The following is a 17,123-nucleotide window of genomic DNA, read 5'->3' as shown; positions in this document are numbered from 1 at the left end:
GGATTCCTTAAATACCGATTTCTGCTTTTGGGTTGATGCATTGGGATTGGGTATTTTTTACTTAATACCGGGAGCTAATAAGGAATCGGTATTTTACCGACTGGATTTTGGCTTGATGCATAAGGGTGAATGAGGCTACATTAAGAGCTTCACAAATTTCTTCTTCTGTATACACAAAATTAACTTTGCTCTTATCTCTTGGTACTTTACACACCGTAAAAAAATGACCAACTTTCTTACAATTGTTGCATCTTTTACCTAAAGCTGGACAATTTGGATTGTTACCCACGTGAAATTTCGAGCCGCACCTGTAACAAAAAATGTTACGTTTCCTTTCAACATATTTCCTATCTTTATTGCGAGTACTGACAGCACTAATGCTACATTCTTTACTGTCATTGGTGGAAACAGACATGACACTAGACGTAGAGCTCGTCGTAGAAGATTCTGCGATAATTTTTTGTGACATGACCGAACATTCAATGCTTCGTGCAATGACAATAACCTCATCAAGAGTAGGATTCTTGCAAGTCAGAATACGTTCTTGAATCTTTTTGTTATAGCAGTTGAAGACAAACTGATCTCGAAGTGCAGTATCAAGGTAAAGGCCATAATCACATTTTGTAGCAAGAACTCTCAAAGTGGCTAAATAATCCTCAATAGATTCTTCTGGCAATTGTTTACGTTTCACAAAGACGTGACGTTCCACCATTATAGATGGTTCATCTTTGAATTGTTTCCCAAGACGCGCTAAAGCTTCTTTGAACACATTCCAAGAATCATCACTTGTTTTGTTTTGTATAATTGGTAAGCTGTCAAAAAGTTGTTGACCTGCATCTCCGAGGTGATTGAATAAAATAGCTCTCTTTCTGGAAGACGAGTAAGCCAAAGCGTCTATTGCTTCTAAATAATTAGTGAATACTCTTAACCACTTATGCCATGGTGTAGGTGGTTTGCCAGACACTTCCAGGAAACATGGTGGTGCCAAAATGGTATTGTTCGAATTCTCCATGTTTATTAAGAATTAGCACCAGTCAATAGTAAAAAAAAACCCTTTTTTTTTTTTTTAAATTAAATATAAGTATTATGCCAAAAATTGTCCAAAATACAGGAATACCGTGTAAAGACCTTTTATATCCGTAACTTAGAGACTTAAAAGTGGATTCAGTGATCCCGATCGTGGTGGCCCTTGAATCTACAACATGCCCGTAATGTATATTATGACGCGCATGACGTCTTCCACACGTATTGACGCGAGGAGGTCAGGTGCAGAGAAGCAAGCGTGTTTTGAAAGTAGCAGGCGCGCGACGAAGAAACGGTGAGCTTCTGTGCTTTGTCAAATAAATATATAGCCCTCAAATATCACAAGCAGTTGAATAAACAGTACTCACGGTGCCACATCTTGTCTCAAGAATCAGGTTTGCAAAAAATATCCAAACATCCAAATTCTGACGATCATCCAAAGTTGGTGGGTCACAGTCTTATCCTTTTCTCTTTTTTTTTTAAATGCGAGGTTCCGGCCAATAAATCCAAGCATCTCCAAATAATGTAGTATGGAGGTTCACCAAGTAATCCAGGAGGAAACAGCAGATTAGTTGAAAAGCTTAGTTTATTACAAGGAACAAGACCCACGACTGATCGTAGTTAAATCCAACAGCCGTCTGACATTTCAATACACATTCCAGAACCAAATGATGTCAAGCACCATTTAAGTTTACACACATTCTTAAAGGCATATTACAACATTACTAACGAATTATTAACTGCTACAATACTACAATGTGGGAGTATTAAATGCCAACCTTTCAAGCTATATGCACCATTGCAATGATGCTCCTGTTTTGTGATTGTCTGTGGGCAGTTGATGATCATCTGACTGAGAGAAGTAGGCACACTCAGATCTGCATCTTTTCTAGCACTAAGAAATAGTTGAGTGAAGATCTTATGTAATTAAAACGTGCACAGTTCCTTGGGGAGCGTAAGAGACCTGTGGAAGAACAGGACCTCTTTTCTACATGAACAGGACTCTGCTGTTCCTATAAAGTCGCCAAGCACAAAGAAACCCAGGATGCGAAAATGGGGACAAATCATGATTGAAACCGATAACCTAAAATTAACATTCAACTATCATCAAAATAAGTCATTTTCCACCTGGTGAAGTAAAAGATTGGTCAACCAATCAGACCTGGGCCTCAAGTAAAATCACAACATTCAGAACCAAGCGTAACTTTTGCTTTCTGTTGTTACTGTGAATACCCCGAAAGACCACTCTCAGACATTAACTCAGTGCTGCAGATTTTGTACCCTTTAGTTTGCAGTGGAGAAGCACTAGAAAACCGGTTTGGAGAATAGGTAATATCCCAGTGGTGTACCTCCAGCAAAGTGCAGCTGAACTGGAATCCTGCCACTGATGCAGAAATTGCTAGATTCTTACCAGCTGCTCAGATCGCATGTTGAACAAAGGAGTTGTGAGTCTGTGGGGATTTTCATATCTCGATGTCCCTGAATGGGTCATGGGAAGGGGGGGGGAGGAAAGGGGGGGAGAGAGAGAGAGAGAGAGAGAGAGAGATGCCAATGGGAAAGCAATTGTTTGTTACCAATTTTACCAATTTAACCACCGTTCAGATAAACGATCATATTATTAAAACTTCCTTCAATTGTATCATTGAGAGTTCCATACATAAACATGAGATCCGTAATTTTTAGCAAGGAAGAAGTAAGGAGGATGTGCTCTGAGAATTTGGTTGTTTTACACTAAAAGGTTTTTGTTTTTTTAAATATCTTTATTATTGGCAATCTTCAGACAGATACAAGTATTTACAATCTGTGAACCATAAGAGGCTGACTTGCCAAAGTTTTCATTAAAAAAGTCTCTTAAAGTAACTTCCCGTCCTCCTTCTGAAACAAATTAACCCTCTTAACCACCCCCAAACTTAACCCTTCCAACCAGTTGCAAATATTGGCTTGGGCTGTACCTGTAACAAATATATAAGTATTGACCATTTCTGACGGAATCAATAGTCACGTTAGGCTCTGGGCTGCTCTAATTGATAATGTTGGGCCCGATTCACAGAACTAACTTAAGACAAAATCCTAAACTTACTACCATTTTGGTATTCACAGAATGCACTTACTGCTTTTGGTATTCACAGAATGCACTTACTACTTTTGGTATTCACAGAATGGATTTACGACTACTAACTTTACGTCCGCACTCGGGTCGGAAATTCTGGCCCGGAGGCGGAGCTTCCAGCCCAGAAGCGGGGCTTCGGGGCCGGAGGCGGGGCTTCTGGACCGGAGGCGGGGCTTCCGGGCCGGAGGCGGAGCTTCCGGGCCAGAGGTGGAGATTTTGGCCATGGCTAAATCTCCGCCACTGGCCGGAATCCCCATCTCCGGACCGGAAGCTCCGCCTCTGGCCCGGAAGCCCCGCCTCCGGGCCGGAAGCTCCGAGTCCGAGTGCGGACGTAAAGTTAGTAGTCGTAAATCCATTCTGTGAATACCAAAAGTAGTAAGTGCATTCTGTGAATACCCAAAGTAGTAAGTGCATTCTGTGAATACCAAAAGTAGTAAGTTTAGGATTTTGTCTTAAGTTAATTCTGTGAATCGGGCCCGTAGTGTTCAGTGGTGGCTGGCATGTACCGAGGGTGATGGGGCAGGTGAGAGATAAAACATTTAGTTTTTTAAAATTAAAATCACTTACCTGCAGCACAACGTCCTCCTCAATGCTCTTTTCTCCTCGAGCAGGCAGACAGGCTCCAAACTCCCAAGCCAATCCTGGCGCTGCTCTCACTAGCATGAGAGCAGCACCAGGATTCGTGGGAGCGGCCTCTCTCATTGCTCAGAAGAGCACTGGAGGCTTTTGCTTTCTCCTACCCAGCTGTCTTAAAACAGGTGGGTTAGAGAGGTTTAAAGTGTGCATGTGTGGCTGGCCGTCGTAAGATCTAACAGTGCACCCTGACCATAAAGGAGTATATCATCTGCATATAGTGACGGTATATGGATAGTGGTTCTAAGTGGTATACCTCAGTGTACACCCTGTAATCTTAATTGGATCGCCAGAGGTGCCATGGCAAAAGCAATGGTGAGAGAGGACACCCTGGACATGTGCCTCTGCCTACAGAAAAGGAGCATAAAATACGTTTTCCTGTCTTGACCCTGGCAGTTGGGGCTGCATAGATAAGGCAAATTCACTTACACCAATTAGGGCCCACAACATTCATTTTCAGAACATCCAGCATATAATCCCATCTAAGGGAGTCAAAGGCCTTCTCAGGATCTAGGGCGACATACTCTGCCATCAGTTAATGATCTGCAGAACTTCCCATGACATCCCAACCCTGTGAAGATTATGCAAGGTATTATGACCTGAAATGAAGCCTGATTGATCGAGGTGCATCAAGGAGGTGAGAGGTGGGAGTAGTCGATTGTCCAGCAGTTTTTTGAGGATTTTAAAATTGACTCTGAGGATCGCAATGGGCGGTAAGAAGCCAATTCCATTGCAACCTTATGGGGTTTAAGCATTGTGGAGATAATGGCTTAATTCAAGGAGTCTGGGAAGCATTCCTTCTCAAAGGAGGTGGTATAGAGTTGCAGTAGCTTTGGTGCCAGCTAAGGGGAGAAAAAGGAATACAATTCAGATGGAATGCCATCCGCACAGAGGGACTTTCATCGAAGTAGGCTGTGTAACACTGCTTTGAGCTCCTGAAGTGAAAGTGGCAGGTTGACTTATTTCCTGGCTATAGGTGTCAGTTGAAGAAATGGGAGCCAATGGAGGAAATTGGTCATCTTTCTTTGGCGCTGTGCCGGTTGCTCATTGAGCGTTTGCTTGGGCACAGATTTGGGTGTCACTTAGGAAGTTGGCCCGACATTGGATAAGAGTGAGTGGGCTTATGCAATATAACTTGGACCTCTGATATTAATTGGAGAACCAAGAAGGAAGGACTGTATTTTGATTGCATTATAAAGAAGTTCACAGGTGTGAACAAAACCCGGTGGTTGTGCCTGTAACATTTGGAATTTGAATAACAAGAATTAATGACCTTTTGTAACAAAAAATAAAGACAAATTGGGTCAGTCTACAGTTTGATTGGACGTTTGTAGTTTTCAGTGCACTACTACATTTGTGATAGCTTTTTGGGTGTGCAGCCCCCGGGGAGTGTATAAAGAGTCTCGTTATAAGCATGAAATATATTGATAATAGGTGAATGGAAAGTCAGTATTTCATCTGATGGGAAAGACAGTCTCAGTGGGGTTGAGCACTGCGGCCTTATTCTGGGAAGATAAGCCAAGAGTTTGTTCACTCTATCGCCCTCATTGTGGGTTCGAAATCCGTCACCAGCTAATGGTGGCATGCTTCATCATTGGGATTCTCCTCATGCTGTGATGTCTGGTCACAGCACAGGCTACAACCCTCTCACTGAGAAGGAGGAGCTCAGGGATGTTTTGATTCTAATAGGGAGGTATACTAAATACCACAATAATGAGCTTTAGGTTTGGTGTGGGACGCAGCACAAAGAAAAATTGTATAAATGCGTGTAAAGGAGTAAAACTAGCTCCAGGGTACTTGATGTGTCTTTATTGGAACGTCCCTGGGCCAGGATTGAAAACAGGGCACCGGCAGGGAAAACATATACCTTTGGACAGTGACAGAGCTGGTCAAGAGCACTGCGACCTTAGTCTGGAAAGATACGCTAAGTGTCTGCTCACTTTATCATCCTCATTATGGGTTCTGGCCAGATAAGGATTGTAATCAAAGTGGCAAAGTTTTGTCTATGACCTCTGATATGGAACGTCAAACAGGTATAATGTCCGTAGCTTTTTCAGGGTGAGATGACTACATTTCATGGAAGCATGGAGAGGTTTCTAGATGTGCGAGCTCGTCGGTCCTATTCACCCCACCCATTGACTTGATACAGAATGCCCGGATGACTACCTTAAAGGCCTCCCATTCCATCAAAGAAGACGAGGCGGCGCCTATAATGTTGATGAAATAGGACTTGTTTTGGTCATACAGTGATTGGTGAAACTCTTCGTCATTCAGTAATGATGGTTGTAAGCGCCAGGTCGGCATTGGTGTCAAACGTTGTCCCCAAGTTAATTCAGCCAGTAAAGGGATATGATCTGATAGTGACTAGGCCAGATAAGATGGGGGTGCCTATAAACGTATCTATCCTGGAGTAATTGTGGTGGGGTTTGGAGAACAATGGCAGTAATACCTCCGGGATGGGAACTTCACTCGCTAAATGTAATCTAGTAGGCAACTGTCGAGTAATGCCTGGAAGGCCTTCAATGTTGGGATGGCTGAGGATTGCGGGAGCGGAGGTAAAGAACAAGCCAACGCGGTATCCAACAGTCAGGTAAAACTCTCCTACTAACACCCAGATGATTCCAGCCCAATCAAGCATATGGTCAGATAAAGTCATCCAGAAACTGAACAACCAGCGGGGCATAAATGCACTCAAGTAGCAAAGGGGAGCCATCAAGTTGACCCCATATTAAGACATCTAGCTTGGTGGCTTCAACCTCAAACGGGACCCCAGCCCTGATCCAGAGCACCACCCCTCTGGCATAAGAAGAAAAGCTAATTCCAAAGACTTGGCCTCGACATGTATTGCAAGGTTTGGAGATCCCAGGATCCTATAAATGGATTTCTTGTAAAATAGCGATATGTACTTTCCATCTGAGCATGGAGGAGCGTATTTTGTGTTTTTGCAAGGTGAGTTCATTCCCCTAATGTTCCACATCAGTAATTTATATTGGTTCATTAATGATATGGGTGATGGAGTCTAGAAGCCATGAGATAAATCTTGAGCCAACTGTGGCAGGGTTGGATGAGTCAAAACCATCTGTGTTGAGAGGGTAGAACTGATGCCCTAAATATGCAGACCGTTGGTGGAACAGAAACCCCGAATAAAACTATCTCCCCAACAAAAACCAGGGGCCAAGGCCCGACAAAGAACCCTACAAAGAAAAGATCCTTGACTAATACTAAGAGGAGGGGCATGCCAGAGAGGGCAATGTCTACCCACTGAGTGGAGAGGGCAAGATCTTGCCAGACGAGCAGCCAGCAGGCCCACTTAAGAACCAAATAAAGGTGCAGAGAGATGATCAGGTGTTATATCAATGAAAGTCATATAGTAAGATGCTGGGAGGCATAGGAAAGTGGGGAGTGGCACCCCTTTAGGGACCAGGAAGTCAGTGTCTGCAGAGCAAGAGTATATCAAATGGTCAATTCCCCGGAGAAGGGAGGCGGTCAAGACCACCTTGATCCAGGATTACGCCATAAAAGTAAAGGCACTGAAAGTCCATAAAGGAAGGGGGCTAGCGTAAATCGTCTTCTGTTTGCTCTTTAATCACTGGGGTATCCAGTGCCTCCAAATCAAACTGAGACAGGGAGGTGGGGGTAATGGATAGGTCCTGTAGTGATGCAGATGCTAGCACTTCGATTGCACATCATTGCTCTTGCTGAGCTTGAGACGAATGGGGGCCTTTATGGTGTAGACTCCGGTGACGTAGCCTCCTACCCGTTGCAAAGATAGCACTGATGCTGGGGTTCTGAGGCAATGTGATTGGAGTAGAGGGTGGCGGAGGGCTCTCCACAGCTTCCAGACAGTTCTAGGCTGATTCCAGATCCACAAAAAATGACATTGCTGGTCAGCAGTAACACATCGTTTTGTGGGGAAGAGTAATGCATATTTATACCCCAGAGAACACAGCCTCTTTTTCACTTGCATAAAAGTCGAGAGTTTGCGCTGGACAGAAGAAGCATAGTCTTTGATTTGGTCTTTCTTCAGGACTTCAGCCAGTATTAAGTCTCTGTCCTTGAAATTAAGTAGGTGAGCTAGACAGGGCCTCAGGGATGCTCCAGGCAGCAGGAAGTAGGCTGGTACCCTGTGTTCTCTCTTCACCACAAAATGGGAGGACGAGGAAGTTGGGGCCATAAGTCATCGCAACCAGTTTTCCATGAACAAATGAGGGTCGTCCCCCTCCGCTCCCTCTGGGAGGCCAATCAAGTGAATATTATTACAGAGGGTCCTCGCCTCTGCATCTTTGAGTTTATCCTCTATTATCTTCAGGTGTTCCATCATATGCTGGGTACGATGTGAGAAATCCTGGGTGCGGGGATGAGGGAGTCGATGGCTGATGTATTCACTTCCACTTTCTCCAGCAATTTCGTTTGATTATCCTTGAGCAGAGTAAATTCAAAACATCCACTTTGGCCTCCAGGGCAACTTGGCCATAGTTTCTAATCTCACAGTTTGTGGGAAGTATCTAATGAGGCAATGGTGGTCACGGTCTTTGCAAAGCATACACAGGCTGATGGTTGCTGTGACCACTTTCGCGTGTTGGGTGCTCTGCCATTGCGAGGTAGTGGATGCTGAATGGTGGAAACCTGATACAACAAAGCTAAGTCTATGGCAGATATCACCCCAGCACCCAACCCTCCTCACCCCGCTGCAATGGTTCAGTGTACAGCAGGGGGCATGAGCAGTCAAGGGGGCCCCCAGGTGGGAGGCGAATGTTAATAGCAGGAGAATGACAATCTATTGTCATAGAGTAGGAGGTGGCAACGTCCTGCTGACAGGGTAGTAATCAAAACAGAACCCAAGAGGGCCAAGGCAGACCGGATTCTCACACAATGGAATCAGTTCCTCAATATGCCCGTCTCACCCCTGGGGCCATGGACAAGGGGGCATATGCAGCTCAAGGCACCAACAGCCTGGCTGTCTGATGAGGCAGCAAAGCATATAAGGGGAAAGGTGGGGAGGACATACTCATTGCCACTGCTCCTAGGCTTTGATGAAAGGAAAGAGGGGAGCGTTAAGGGGGAAAGACACTCACCTCCTGTCGTGATGCCCCTGTATGGGCTCTCGTATTCCTATGAGGAATGTGATTCATGCTGTTGGTGCCACATCAGGGAGAGGAAGGGCTCTTCACACGGTCAGACAGGCCGGCAGGCCAATGGCTGAAGTGCTCAAACAGCCCCCTAACTCCTACCGCTGGGTCCTGTAGGGGAGGGAGACCAGGTTCCCCAGGAGTGAGGATAAGCCCTCCTTGGGCCGCATGTTGGATGATAGCGGCTCGTCCCAGGCAGAAGATGTCGGGGGCAAGCTGGTCCTTGGGACCTGCAGGGACCTCTTAGTGGTGCTGCTGCTCTGTCAAGGGGACAAGGATGGGTTTTCATAGCCACCCGCTCCTGGGTGCCACACCTTCTATGCCACCCGTCAAGTCAGCGCAGGCCACAAGGCCACACCGAATGACATACTGCTTCGGTCCAGCGACCGCCCGAGAGCAGGCAAATGAGCATGGGTGTGCCCATGGCTAAGGCTCCACCTTTGTAGCCTGCCTTTACTTCTGAGGTTGTAGATATGAGTTTCACTGTTGATTAAAAATGACTGACCCTCCTTGCCTCCTCTCCCAGTGCCACTGATGCATTTACATTTCTGTCAAATTTGATACAACTTGGATACATTTTGGCATATTTATCCTTTGAAACAGGACAGATACTCAGAAGTATGCACTCAGATCACAAGGAATTGTGAAAGGATATTAAGTAACGAATGTGCACTTTACTTTTTACTTGAAACATGAAATATGTCTGAATGGATTGCACATCCAAGGTTATTAAAGCATAGAAGTAGTTGTATGGATGCATGTTTTCACAGTTTCTGATGTCATCATGCATCATTTTATCAGCATGTTCTGTTGCTGATTACCATTATGATTTTCTGTCGGTGTAGAGCGGCACAAATACAGTTACTGCCATACAGTGTATGTTGACAAAGGCAATCGCCCTGAATAGGTAAAAGTTAAAGATGGTGCCCATATATATTTGGTGGGATTTTTCTGCACGTTAGTCAACTTTTGATGTCTGTTGTGTTTTTTAAACACAGCATTCTGGGTGTAAAAAGTTATGCGAACAAGGCTGCTTGCCAGACAAACCGTGCCATGGTGCTGGAACATTAAAAAGATTTATGCAACAATTTTACCCTAAGTGAGTGTTTATGCCTTCTTAGTCCCAACAGCAATTTGTTTGTCGCTATGCTCCGCCGGCATGAAGCTTCACCCCTCACGGTACGGGAGCTTCATGTGGAGCAAATGTTTATACATACACACACATACATATTAAATAAACTATTATCAAATTATCAAAATACTTACAATTAAAAAAAGGTTTAGATTTACTATTTCCTCTCCCGTCTATGCAGCAGTAGGGAAAGTGTTGGCCTTGAGAGGTTAGGTTTCGTCTTATCACTCCAATCTATACAATAGTAAGGAAAGTATTGGGCTCTGGAGGTGTTAGATTTACTATTTTCATTCCAATCTATGCAACAGTAGACAAAGTGTTGGACTCTGGATGGGTTAGATTTACTATTCCCACTCCAATCGACACAACAGTAGGGAAAGTCATCGACTCCAAAAAGTTTAGATTTACTGAAAGGTAACCAATAGTACACAACATGTAGGGCTTTGGATGGACTACAAATAACATTCCACCTCCTAATCATTTTGTAAATATTTAGGGCCTGCTTACGATGTCAGTCGGAAAGCTTTCCAATCCGGCTCCTTATCCGAAACGGTTCCAACCGACTGACAGTCAGAGGTTCCGACTGACCGATTATGATGCTTCCGAACACCGTTCGGAAAGTCTCCCATTGACTTCAATGGGAGCTTGTGTTCCGACTGACAACACAGCCTCCCATTGAAAAAAGGGGTGGTTTCGGAAAACCTTGCACCCAGTGGCGGGCCCCCATGGTGCCTGTCACACTGTGCATGGTTCTACAGGGGGGTTCCTTGGGTACCCCCACGGACCCCAAACAGAGACCTCTGGATAAAAGGGGGCTTTCCAGGGGCCCCCAAAGTCAGTTTCCGACAGTATTTTAGTGTTTGACAGACCGAGTCGGAAAGGCTGTCGGAATTCGACATCGTAATCGGTCGGTGGGAAACACTGTCCATTGAGCTGTACGAATCGGCTCCGACCGATTTGGAGTTTCCGAATGCCGGTCAGAACCGAGTCGGAATGACCAAACGGTTACCTTTCCATCATAATCGGTCAGTCGGAAATGTTTCCGACTCAGTCGGAAACATAGGTTCCGACACAGTTTAGGACAATCCGAATGCCATTGGGAGCCTTTCCGACCAACATCGTAATCTTACCCTTAGTATTTAGTAATGTGTTTGTGCAATATTTATGTATTTATTTATGTAATACCCAAAATAAAACATAATTAAACCCGTACTATAAACATAAAATACAAATTGAATACTATTAAAAATACAAGTTAAATTGAAAAAATAGTTTTAATAAAATGTACCGAGAAAAAAACAGGAAATAACCCAAAACATACTTAACATATTAATTCAGCAATTTTTTAAAATATTACTTTAACAAAAACAAACATGTTATTTGAAAAAATACATTTTACAGACATTGGGCCAGATGTAGCAAGCAAAACAACGCTCGCAAACGCTGAAAATCGCAAGATTTCAGCGTTTGCGATCGCAAAATAGCCTTGTGCAATGTAGAGAAGGAAAATTTCTATCGCAAAATAAGGATTCGCAAAAAACGAGACCAACCATTCTGCAAATCCTTATTTTTTTAATCTGACTTACTGAGTCCCAATTAGGGATTCGCAAAGTGCGAAATCACAAATAAGAAATCGCAAAGACATGTATGAAAAATCACAAATAGAGATTTCATTGAAAATTGCTATTTGCGACACGCAAATTACCACCAACTCAAAGCAGGTGGTAACCAGGTGCACTGCATATAAACAGCCCCAGAATGCATCTTTTTTCCAAAATGGCAGCCCTGTATGTCATAGAAAGGAGGATGCGGATGCAAGCAGCAGCACAGAGGATGAGGAGGCGACAGGAACGCATATACAGAGTGTGCATTACCCTGTTCCAACTGACAGAAGAAGAAATACATGAGAGGTACAAGCTTGACTCCACTACCATCCTAGACCTGATACGTGACCTGCATCCAATCCTGGAGCATCAGACACGCAGGACCCACGCAATTCCAACACATGTGCAGGTCCTGTGCTCACTGCACCTACTTGCATCAGGTAGTTACCAGGGGTGATAGCTGCAGCCGAAGGCGTCTCACAAAGTTTCCTGTCACGCTTCCTCAACACATCCGGTTTCCCACCACGCAACAGGAACTGCATAAGACCAAAATGGATTTCTATCAGATGGCTCAATTCCCACATGTCATTGGGTGCATTGATGGGACACATATTGCAATCTGTCCCCCCTCTGCTACTGAGTATGTATATCGGAACAGAAAATCCTATCATTCCATTAACGTCCAGGTCATTTGTGATGCGTCACACATCATCACTGATATAGCAGCAACATTTCCAGGAAGTATGCATGACTCTTACATCTTCAGGCATAGTGGAATCTATACACGTCTGACTGGGGAAGAATTTGGAGAAGGATACCTGCTAGGTAAATGCATGTGACACACTCTGTTGTACACCTTGCATGTATCTGTAGTGGCCTGTGATTGATGTTTCATCCTTTCCCATTTAGGTGACAGCGCATATGCAGGGCGTTCATTCATACTCACCCCATTTCTCAACCCATCTACCCCAAGTGAGAGGAGATACAATGCTGTCCATAAGTCTACGCAGAATGTGATGGAGCTGACATTTGGACTGCTGAAGAGCAGATTCTGCTGCCTCCTCAAAAGTGGAGGTGCACGGCAGTACCGCCCCAAGATATGCTGCAAAATCATTGCAACATGTGCCATGCTACACAACCTGCCACAAAGAAGGGAACCCCAGTGGAAATCACAGATTCGGACTCTGAGGATGAGGAATGTCCACGGCCACATCACAGAGCAGAAGGTGATGTAGGAGCCACAGATGGGAAACACAGACGTGATGAGATCACACGCAACTATTTCTAAGTGAGTAATGACACAAAGCTGATAAGGATTTTTGAATAACAGTGTTTTATTTTCCTTCCATCAGGCAATATGTTTGCACACAGTCTCACCATCCTGGCCTCTATGTGCCTTGAGTTGCACATCATGGCATGTCAACACTGCATGCACATTGACAACCCTTTCACTGTCTCACATGCGTTACCTCACCCATCAGCAAATGTCTGCCACAGCATGAAGTTATTTCCCGGGCCCACGCACAGCACTACTACAGTCAGTGTTCACACTTCCCTCCCTTGACGACTGTTCTGCTGCTGGCCCTTGCCTTGCACTCCGCCGTCTGGTCTCAACGACAGGTGGAGTAATGCTGCTGCAGCTGGTGACCTCCTCACTGTCCCCACCATCCCCAGCCCCTGTGGCAGCTATGTTGGCTGTCTGGAGCAGTTCAACAGCACTGGTGACCTGCACCAACCCCCTTGCAACATCCTGGCTGCAGTGTGCCATTTCCACCTGCATGGCAACTGTGCTTCTCATTTTGACATTACCTGATGAAATTAAATCTTCTGGCAAAAGCATTATCTTTACATCTTCTTTGGTTAACGCACTACACATGCACTGAACTGTACATGCACAGACATATACTCTGACATACATGTATGCACACGCAAACTCCCACACACAACAACACACACAACCACACACATGGATAGTAAAAACAAAAGTAAAACATCAAAGCGAAACAGATGCAAAATATAAGAACCCAATGGAAATACAGTGGTCGATCTTGCAAAGTTGCACACACTACACACTGTTCATGATCACTTAAGGAATTCTAACACCGGGCAAATCCTGCATGAGCCATAAATGCAATACAATACAGTCACTGTAAACAGATGTTTCCAAACAATTGTGTTAACTTTGCAACTCCACAATTTTTGCGATTGTTAACCAACCTTAAGCAGGGCACTGTAAATTGGATAGTCTTCTGGCTAACCCTTTTACCAGGTCACCTTACAAAGAGTATGAAAACCTCAACTTCTCGCAATCCTAGTGAGAGAGACACCAATACCTGGCTGTATAGAAAGAAACACATTGGAAAACTGTAAGGTAATGAAATATTAACTCAATAAAGGGCAATTAAATAAACTGTCTTGGACTTTGAATTGAGGAATAAAGCAACTGGGAGATTTACTTATCTCCCGGTTTAAGATAAGGGTTTGCTCAACATGTCAATATCTCACTTCCTTGGTGTCCTAATGGTTCTTGGACAGTCGCTTAGCACTCAGTGGAAACAAGCCTCAATCTGGAAAGCCTACTGTCTGACCCACAGAAACAAAGGCATGCGAGAGCTGACAAGCAATCTGCACAGACGAGGGCCACTCAGATCCCTTCTCGATGTGGCTAGCGTGCAGTGTTCAGGTCTTAATGCTTACCCATATTTCAGTCCAAGACTCCTGCTATACATTGTCCTGGTGACTGTTTCTGGAAGCCACTATGTCATCACACACTAGAATTTGTGTAAAACTCTCAGTTTTCCTTTTTTCCAGATTTTTACATATAAATACAGACAGAAACCATTTTGTTTTTTGAGTGATTTTAAATTCTAAATGCAGGGCAAATAGCTGTGAGGGTGGATAGTGATGGGACTCAAAAAACCCAAAAGAAATTTGGATGAATACTGATAAAATTATCTAAAAATTATTATGGATAAATACAGATGGAAATGTCATTAAAATAAATACCATAAGGCCAGGAGTCCTAAATGTATGCTAGGCAAGTGCCCTTGAGAAGCTGCCACCTTCCCAGGAGGAAAGAAAACAAAGTTGTAAAAAAAAACCTAGCTGGATGAAGACTTGGGAGGATTGAGGAAAACCAGGAATACGGAATCCAATAGTGGAATTTTTTCAGAAATGATGAGTCAGGATCACCAAGTGGAGGGAGTGCGGAAACAAGCGAGGGAACACAGCGTTGTTGTGATGCACCCTCCAACCAGAATGAGGGCTTTAAATAGTAAAAGCACAGGAACAAGAAATGGCATCAAACACCACAACAGGGAACCTAATGGATTGGGAAAGTGAGGAAGGAACTGAAGGTGGAACACCCATGATGGTAAGGGAAAAGAATAAAGAATGAAAGCCTGAAGTGGACTAGCTCTGGAGACACCTTAAAATGCAGCTACAAACCCCCAGGCAGGTGATTGCCAATTTGGAGTTGAAGAGAGAAGGACAAGCCGCAAGGAGCCCAGGAGCACAAGGGGAAACAGGCTCAGGTGAGACTCTCTCTCAGCCCTCAGCTGCTAGCTTTATACTCCGTCTTCTGCAGCCGGAGAACCGCAGGACCCCACAAAGTACTGCATTTCTCTGACTCCCAGGTGGCCAAAAAACTGCAGACTCAACATGCAGGTCTATTGAGTGTTGGACCTCAGTGCACAACCACAGGGTTCGGGTACATAAACATAATACAAAGTGGTCCATGGAAAGCGTGAGCCCCTGGAAACGTCACCATTCAGTTTACCTAGTTTTATGAGACAGAATTCTTCTGGTCTCTGAGGAGGGTAAGAGGGAAGAGAGCACTTCTACATGCTTTGTCAACGTCTCTGTACTGATTATGCTGACTTAGGGCATTGATCCAGGCAAAACAGAGAGCAACTGGTGGGCAAACCAGCAGAGGTTCAGGAGAGAGGTTTTAGACTTGTTCCCAGCCATGAGCAGTGGACAGGACTCAGATCCGTGCGCGGGGAATCATCACAGCAGGATCCAGACAGGTGTGTCAGATGTTGGTGTTCCTAGATTGGAGGAACTGAGGTCACAGCTTTTCTGCCTAGTCCTCAGCAGTTGAGCATCAGCCGACTGTCAATAATTGGGAGTGCATATCTCCAGTTAAAAAATAAAACCAACCAGATTGGGGCAGAGCTTGCCTCCTCAGATAAGTTTCTGGAAAGGGCACCCATTGCTTTTCTGACAGAGTGCCCTTCAGCAGCGAGAGCCTGTATGCAACTTATCATGTACAGTCTTGAAGGTCGGGCTGTGTTTCCCTTGTAAACCAAGAGGGATATTAACAACAAATGGCGATATTTATCGCTAACCGCGTTTAGCGCGAGATTGTTTATCGCAGTTGAACGCCAGAATCTATCGCTATGTTAGCGACATATTAGCAACACGCTGCTAACAGGCAATAGCTTCCCTTTACGGCGGAAATGGACGGCGATAGATTTAGCGTGACGGCAATAAAAAGCCTCACACTAACGTTAAAAAAGTGGTGATGGGCCAATAAGCGACAGAATCGGATCGCTAATTGGCACCAGACCTGCATTTCTCATGTTCAGCGGGAAAATGCACTACAAAAGGCCCGCCAAGCAGAAAAAAAAAAGAAATGGAAAATAGCAGAGGAGCCATTGATGAAGCTGGGACCAGTGCAGAGGCCACAAACAACCCCACAAATCCCCAGGAGGACCAGCCAGAGACCCATGTGAAGGCCAAGAGGAAGAGGAATCCCAAGTTCAGCTAGCAGGAAAACCAGGTCCTGATTGCAGAGGTGACTGAACACCAACAAGAACTGTTTGTCACCGCCACAGTGACATTGGCAAGAAAAAAAGAAATATGGCAGGACATTGTGTCCAAGGTGAATGCTGTCTGAGAGAGGGGGAGGACAGTGGACGACTGAAAGAAGCGCTGGCATGCTACTAAGCGCAAGACCAAGGAGAAAATAGCAGCCAATCTGAAAGCAGCAAAGCAGACTGGAGGTGGGAGTCTAGCACCACAGGAGGAGCTTGATGAGTTGGAGGAGCAGGTGTCCCGAGTCATCAGTGATGCAACGGTGGTCGGATTTGCGGGCCAGGATACTGCTGAACGTGACCAGACACTACAACAACAGGGTGAGTAACAACCAGGGACTGGGGGACGGGGGTGGATGGGCCCAATGGCACTCATGCACAATTAAATATATTGCAGTGTACACCCACAATTACTGTGGATCATGTCCCGGATGCCTTTGTCCATGGTAGCATAGACACATATCTCCCTACCCAAACAATACATTGCAAGACACTTATTGGCGGGCACACAGACTTGGAAATCTGTACAGAAAAGTAAGCCCAATATAATCCAAGATCAATATCAGACCACAAAATAAGTGCAACATCAAATGGCAGAGTGGCACATTGACTTGAGATGCGCATGTTGGCAAAATGGCCTATTTGCCTCATCACCATGCATATACAAATCATCTG

The sequence above is a fragment of the Triturus cristatus genome, chromosome 6 (genome assembly GCF_964204655.1).
Source record: "Triturus cristatus chromosome 6, aTriCri1.1, whole genome shotgun sequence".
Classification (NCBI taxonomy): domain Eukaryota; kingdom Metazoa; phylum Chordata; class Amphibia; order Caudata; family Salamandridae; genus Triturus; species Triturus cristatus.
The sequence above is the reverse complement of the archived record's forward strand: the minus strand, read 5'-3'. Positions refer to the sequence as shown.